The 6342-nt window shown below is 45.0% G+C and overlaps 1 long non-coding RNA gene across 1 annotated transcript; it reads left to right on the top strand.

Moving 5' to 3' along the window:
• Positions 1-2629: 2629 nt before the first annotated feature.
• LOC125522186 lies at positions 2630-6109 on the top strand. Its single transcript, XR_007289674.1, has 5 exons — positions 2630-3228; positions 3314-3384; positions 3586-3700; positions 4309-4430; positions 5420-6109. It is a non-coding gene; the product is annotated as an uncharacterized LOC125522186 (long non-coding RNA).
• The last annotated feature ends 233 nt before the right edge of the window (positions 6110-6342 follow it).

Below are 6342 nucleotides of genomic sequence, written 5' to 3'. Positions count from 1 at the left end.
TTTCCCCGAGCCAAATTTTGTTTTTTTCTCCACAAGCCCCTCCAATGTCCAAACATAACAAAAATTTACACGCAGACACGAGCCTCTTTGATGCCAATTTTTTTTCATATTTTTTTGAATTTTCTTGCTATTTTTTTGAATTTACTGTTCACATACTTACATATTTATTGTTTTTCCTTTGACACGAGCTCCTGGAATGTCCAAACAACACGAAAAATTGCACACACCTTGCGAACCTTAGTATCTTGATCCCACAATTTTTTAGATATTTTAGATTTTTTTGCTATTTTTTCAGGATGGTCAAAGCCCTTTGACCGACTTTGACCTGCTTTGACCTGCTTTGACCGGACGGTAACGACACAGAATGGCATTTCTGTAAGTGCACCTAACGGCGAAGGGGCAAATTTGAGTAGGCTTTGAAATTAAGGGTAAATATGAGAGTGAGTGCAAATTAGGGGCATAAATGTAAATGTTCCTTGTAATAAATGTTGTTTTTCACTTGAAAGGGGGGATTGCAGAAGGCATTAATCAAACAATCCCTCAAGAGTGCCGTATATTACAAAAATTGTGAATAAGTAGCAAAATAACAAAAAGAGTGATCTACCGTTGCAGAAATAAGTTGACACTAGCCAAACAAGAAACATAGTGATTTAACGACACAATTTATAGGATGAAAAAAAGCATGCATCGTCTCCTCTAGAGGCGACTTGGGCGGACCCCCGACCCCCGCCGCCGAAGCCCACCCCCTCATCCCGTTCCTCCCTCGTCGCCGTCGGCACACGTCGCTGGGCAAAGCCCGCTAGCGGCTGGCGGCGGTGGGACCAACCTTTTTTTCCCGCGGGGAGCTCCTGGCGGCTGGCGGCTGCTGGATCTCGCGGTGGTGCGCGGCAGCTATCTGGCTAGGCGGGCTCTCGAGTTGCGGCGGCTCGGGGTTTGTCGGTGTTGGCTGCTGTGCGGCACGTGCGGTGGAGCCGGACTCGGCCTAGGTTGGTGCAGGCGCGCGTGCATCTGACCCAGATTTGGCGGGTTTGCGTGGCTCCAGATCTGGGTGTGCTGCCGCGTCCTACGGCCTCCCTCCTGCCATCCCGCGCTTCTGCGCCCGGAGTGCCTGCTACCGGCTCCGGCTGGTCCAGCTCATGTGAAGGTGGAGGTGGAGGGGGTCCCAGGCTTCATGGCGACGACTCTTGCGGCCCTCTTCTCATGGCACAGTGGGGGTGCTCCTCTCCCCTCCCCGGGCCTGCAGCAGCGGCCAGAGGTGACCTAGTCTTCAGATTTTGAGGCGAGGCGTTCGTGTTTGGCTCCGGGTGAAAACCTTGTAGAGACCTCGGTCGATGCTGGTGATGCGCGATGCTTTTTGGTGTCATTCTCCTTCCTGTAGGCGCGTTGTTGAGGAGTCATGGTCACCCAAATCCCTCAAGTCTGGGGTCTCCGGGCAAAAGTCCATGATCTGGTTTGCTAGATCGGGCGACGACGGCGTCGTGTACGTCGCCACCTCCTTGGAGGCGTCGTCTTGGAGACGTTGATTGTGGGTGGTAACTGACGGCTCAGGTGGTTGGTTGGCGATGGTGTGTGGCTGATGATGGTGGTGGTGCGGCCGGTTTGGGGCCGACGGTGATTTTTGTGCTTTTCTTGGGTGGTGTTCGTGCTCGAGTGCTTCTTGGTGTGTCTCTGCTAGGCGATTCCCTGCATCTACGCTGGTGGCACATAGGTTTCGTGGCGCCGTCTCGGTCTCACGTGACCTTTCGAATGTACCCCCGACACAGGTGGTGTTGTGGCGTTGTGCAGTCTAGGTTGCGCGGTGCCTTTCCATTGCATTGACGGTGTAGTGTCATGGTTTTGGTCTGCTTGGCGATGCTCTTTGACTATACCAATGACACACAGGTGTCGTGGTGCCGTCTTGGACTCGTGTGACCCTTCGAATGTGCCCCACGACACAGGTGGTGTCGCGGCGTTGTGAAGTCTTGGATGCGCGAAGCCTTTCAATTGCGTCGATGGTGTAGTGTCCTAGTTTGGTCTTGGCTGGCCAATGCCATTTGATTACGCTGGCGGTGCTCTTTGTTTGTTTTGTGTTGTGTTTTCCCTCTTTGTTTCGCCTTGTGTGTTGTCGGTGTGTGTTGTTTTTGCTTTATCTCTTCTCCCTTGTGCCTCCTTGTACTTCTGGTTCACTTGAACCCTATCTTGCAAAAGGCTGCAAAGTCTTATACTCCCTCCTTTCACTTATATAGGGTCTAATACTTTTTTCAAGGTTAACTTTGACCACGGGTTAGCATAATGATATATGACATGCATGTTACATAAAGCATACCATCAAATTCGTATGTGAAAGAAAATAAACAGAAAAAGGAAAAGAAGAAACATGAAAAAACAAAATAGAAAAGAAAAAAAATTCCGGTTCAGAAACCTTGTAGAAGCTTCCCAAAACCGTAAAAAACCGGCTGAAGACCTCTAGAAGCCCAAAACTGGAAAGGCTGAAAACGCCTAAAAGCGGTCCAGGGACATTTTGAGGCAGAGCGTCAAATAGGGATTTCCGGGCGTCCCCGCCTCCTTTTCTGACCGTTGGTGCGTGGCCTCCCTTTCCAAATTTGCTCTTCAACACGAAAGAGAAAAAAAGAAGCCCGGCCCAGTAGCCCACGCAGTCGTCCGTCTTCCTCCACATCTCCGTCTCAAGAATACGGGTGGGGAGAAAACCAATCCGCCGCCAACGCCGCCCCCTCATCCCCGTCTCTCCCAATCTTTTCTTCCCTCTCCCGCACCCCGTGGCTTCCGCCATGGGCCGATTGAGTGTTCCAGAATTCTTCGTCCGCCGTCCCTCTCTGCACTCACGCATGCATACACCTATCTTCCTCCTTCGCCTGGTTCGTGTACGGCTCAGAGCGGAGCAGGGGACTGATTGATGTAAGGTTCGGCTTCCAATCCATCCAGGCCGCCGGCCGGTCCACCGAGGGGAGAGTCCAAGTCGTCCAGGCGAAACCCTAGACGCCGCGGGGATGGAGCATCTCCGCCGCCTCGCCCCCAGTTCTTGCTCGCCTCAGCTCGCGGGGATGGAGCAGGACGGCGCCGCCCAGGCCCAGGACGACGGCGCCGTGGACGGATGGGCGCGCGACGGCACGGAGACCCCTCTCCTACGGCACCCCGGTGGAGTGCCCCGGGGCCGTAGACCCCCCTCCTTGCCGGCGTCTCCGCGGCCGCCTCCATGCAGCCGCTCGTGCGCGACCCTCAACTACGACTGTGCGTGCCCTTCAACCCTCTGCCTCGAATCCATGGATTGTATTTATCATTTGTTTCTGATTTGAGCGTCCATGGATGGTGGCAGCGGTGGGGAGGAGCCCTTCGACGACCTTGACGCCTGCTCCGTCGACCACAACCACTGCGTCCGCAAGAAAGGTACTAAACCAACCGCACATCCCCCCTCAGCTGTGATCATGAAATTGTATTGGGCAGAATAGGGAAAAGGTCATTTGATTAATGGAATAGATGATGCCTAACTCTGTTCAAGATAGTTCTCAGCTGTGATAATGAAATTGTACTGAGCAAAACAAGGAAAATGTTATTTGTTTAATGGAATAGAGTATGCCCTCGTGACAGGTCCCAGCTCCAATATTAAAAATCAGTGCACCTGAACTGCGACACAATTTTTCTCATTTGGAACTGCGGTTATAAGGTATCTAATCTGAAAGCTATGCTTTCACGAAATCATCAGGTATGGAAATGCTTGACCAGTTCTGTAAATTACATAGTACAACATTATCAGTTTGTTTTTTGCATTATTTCCCAGTTCTCTTGCGGTGCTATTCAACAACCTATTTTCCTTCCTACTAGATGAAAGAGGGTTTTTGTTTACTTTACATGGTTGCCTTGTTAACAAAGTCATAGTTTCTGTCAGTTATTTTTTATACACTACCTAAGGAACAACTCATCTTCCTACCTACCAGATATACTACTGCTTGATTGCATAGCTCCCTGCTTAAGAAGCTCCACTGTTCTTTTATATGATTCTAAAAAGTTTGAGTTCTAATTTTGTGGAAAGACACACACAGTGCTGAAAAGAAACATTAACTCTTGGGTTATCAGTAAGGGAATATGCCTTATTAGCGCACTCTTATGGTGGTTATTATTGCTCAACGTTGTGAGGAAAAAGAAGAATACCACGTCTTTGTCTTAGAAAAGGGTTATGGCAAACTTTTCATAAGCGCACCCTGTTATAAGAAATGGAAGTATAGATAATTAGACTAGCTGCATATTTCCTTTGTTATATATGTAATCCAGAAGTGCAGGTTCGTGAACTGAAAAAATGGTGGCTCCATGCAGGATTTTGACCTCCATACGAAATCTGCAAGGGTAACAACAACAAAGGAAACTGGTGTAAGATTGAGTACTAAGGCTCGAAGACAAGCTACCATCAAGATTATGTCTCGACAATGAAGTATAGTGTGAGCAATTATTTTTCTTTTATACATCAATTAAGTACAAAGTGATCAACATATTTGTCTTAGATATTAAGAAAAATTTTAGTAACTTCATCTGCCGTATAGACTTAACTTTGTCTCATCTAGTTAATCAGAGAACAAAGAGTGAATATCAAATTGGCTAACTTGAATTATTTGGAACTTTCACCATACCATATGTACAATATCCATTAAAATCTGAAATTGGCTCAGTAGTGGCCTTCCCTATTGATTTTCACTTAAAAAAATCTCAAACTTAAGACTGCAATGCAATATGGGTGCATGTCATTTTTAGGATGCCCGAGTAACTGAGAAAAAATAATTTCATCTATAGTTCCGTTGTGAGTAAAGTAAGAAGGGTAAAGTTGTGAAGAAGAAACACAACGATCAACAGTAGTTATATCTTTATTTTTGAATTAAACTAAAGTTGCCATGGTAGCTATATTTTAGAAAAATCTAATTTTGCAGCAGGGCGCTAAGTTTGACTTAACCTGCAAAAAGTTAAATCATATTGTAGCACAAACATAGAGGTAAATATTTTGATGGCAAGCTGATATGAATGTTTCTAGAATAAGTATATTTGATAAACTTACACACTTTACTGGCCTGATTGATCTAAAAAATCATTGTTATGCATCCACATTATATTTCTATAAAGTTGGCACTATATATAAATTCGAGAGGTGATATAAACAAAGCAGTACGTAAACATGCAAAAAATGTCAGAAGAATATCATATTAGTTTCATAATCACAGTTATGCAAGAGAATACAAAAATAAGGTGGACTCTTGCTTGAATCTCGAAATAATACATGATCCATATTAAGTTAATTACCAATACGGTGTCATTTACATAGTACTTAAGATAATATTCCTCCAAACCTGATGAAAGTTCTTTTACACTTGAGATCTTTGTTAAAAGGAAATACAAATTTAGTATTTTTGCAATATAACTGGTGTTGGCTGTTATGCAGGATTTTTTTTACCGAACTCACAGAAGTAGATTGTGTATCCCATCCAACGTTCAACCTAATGGACATCGAGGGAACCACTTTGAGTCCACAATTGTTTGTGCGGAGGAAAATGCATGGTACTAAAGCTAACCTTCCTCTGGTCCAGATGAAATCAAGGCAACTGGGTCTTCTATCTTCAAGTATCAATTTGTTAGTTTTTCTTGGCTTCAGTGCATCCCCTCATATTACTGTTTTTAAACTACATTGCAGTGTGCTAATTATTTTCTAAAAAAATTACAGTGTATTAATTAAGTAAAACTTATTTGAAGTAGATGTAGCACGACCTTTAGGATTTTGCACACGGACCACACCAATTTCGAGTAGTCGTACTTCTACATATCTGCTCACCAAATAAGCTGCATGGTTATTATGAACGTGGTAAACTCTGAGGCTATTTTCTTTATTAGTCCGAAAAGAAACTAAACTATTTGTGTGGGGCCAAAGAAGCGTACTTTCAATAAAAATTGCAATTGATTGGGCAAGAGAAATCAACTCAATACAATAATTTTCCATATGAAGTAGTAAGACTACCCACAGTGGGAGTAACATAGGTCGTAACATCACATATATCTAGGCAAAATAGATGATGTGGCAAGTAATTAATGAAGAAAGAGAGTCATGTGGTAACATAGCTAGTTACTAGTAGTATGCGTAACATCACACATATTAAGGCAAGATGAGTCTACAACCTAATAAATGAAGTGTTGCATGACACCACATATATGTTACTCCCCACTATAGAGGTAGTAAAATACATGTTACTAGTCTAAGTTACTCCCCACTGTGGCTAGTCTAAGAGGAGGCGTACCATTGTAAATCGATGTAGGCTGAAGGCTAGCTGCATCTTTGGCGTGTGATCAAACCCGACAAGCTGCAACTATGTG

This window comes from Triticum urartu, chromosome 7, assembly GCF_003073215.2.
Source record: "Triticum urartu cultivar G1812 chromosome 7, Tu2.1, whole genome shotgun sequence".
In the NCBI taxonomy this organism is placed as follows: domain Eukaryota; kingdom Viridiplantae; phylum Streptophyta; class Magnoliopsida; order Poales; family Poaceae; genus Triticum; species Triticum urartu.
Note: the sequence above shows the minus strand (reverse complement) of the source record. Positions and strands in the feature narration are given on the sequence as shown.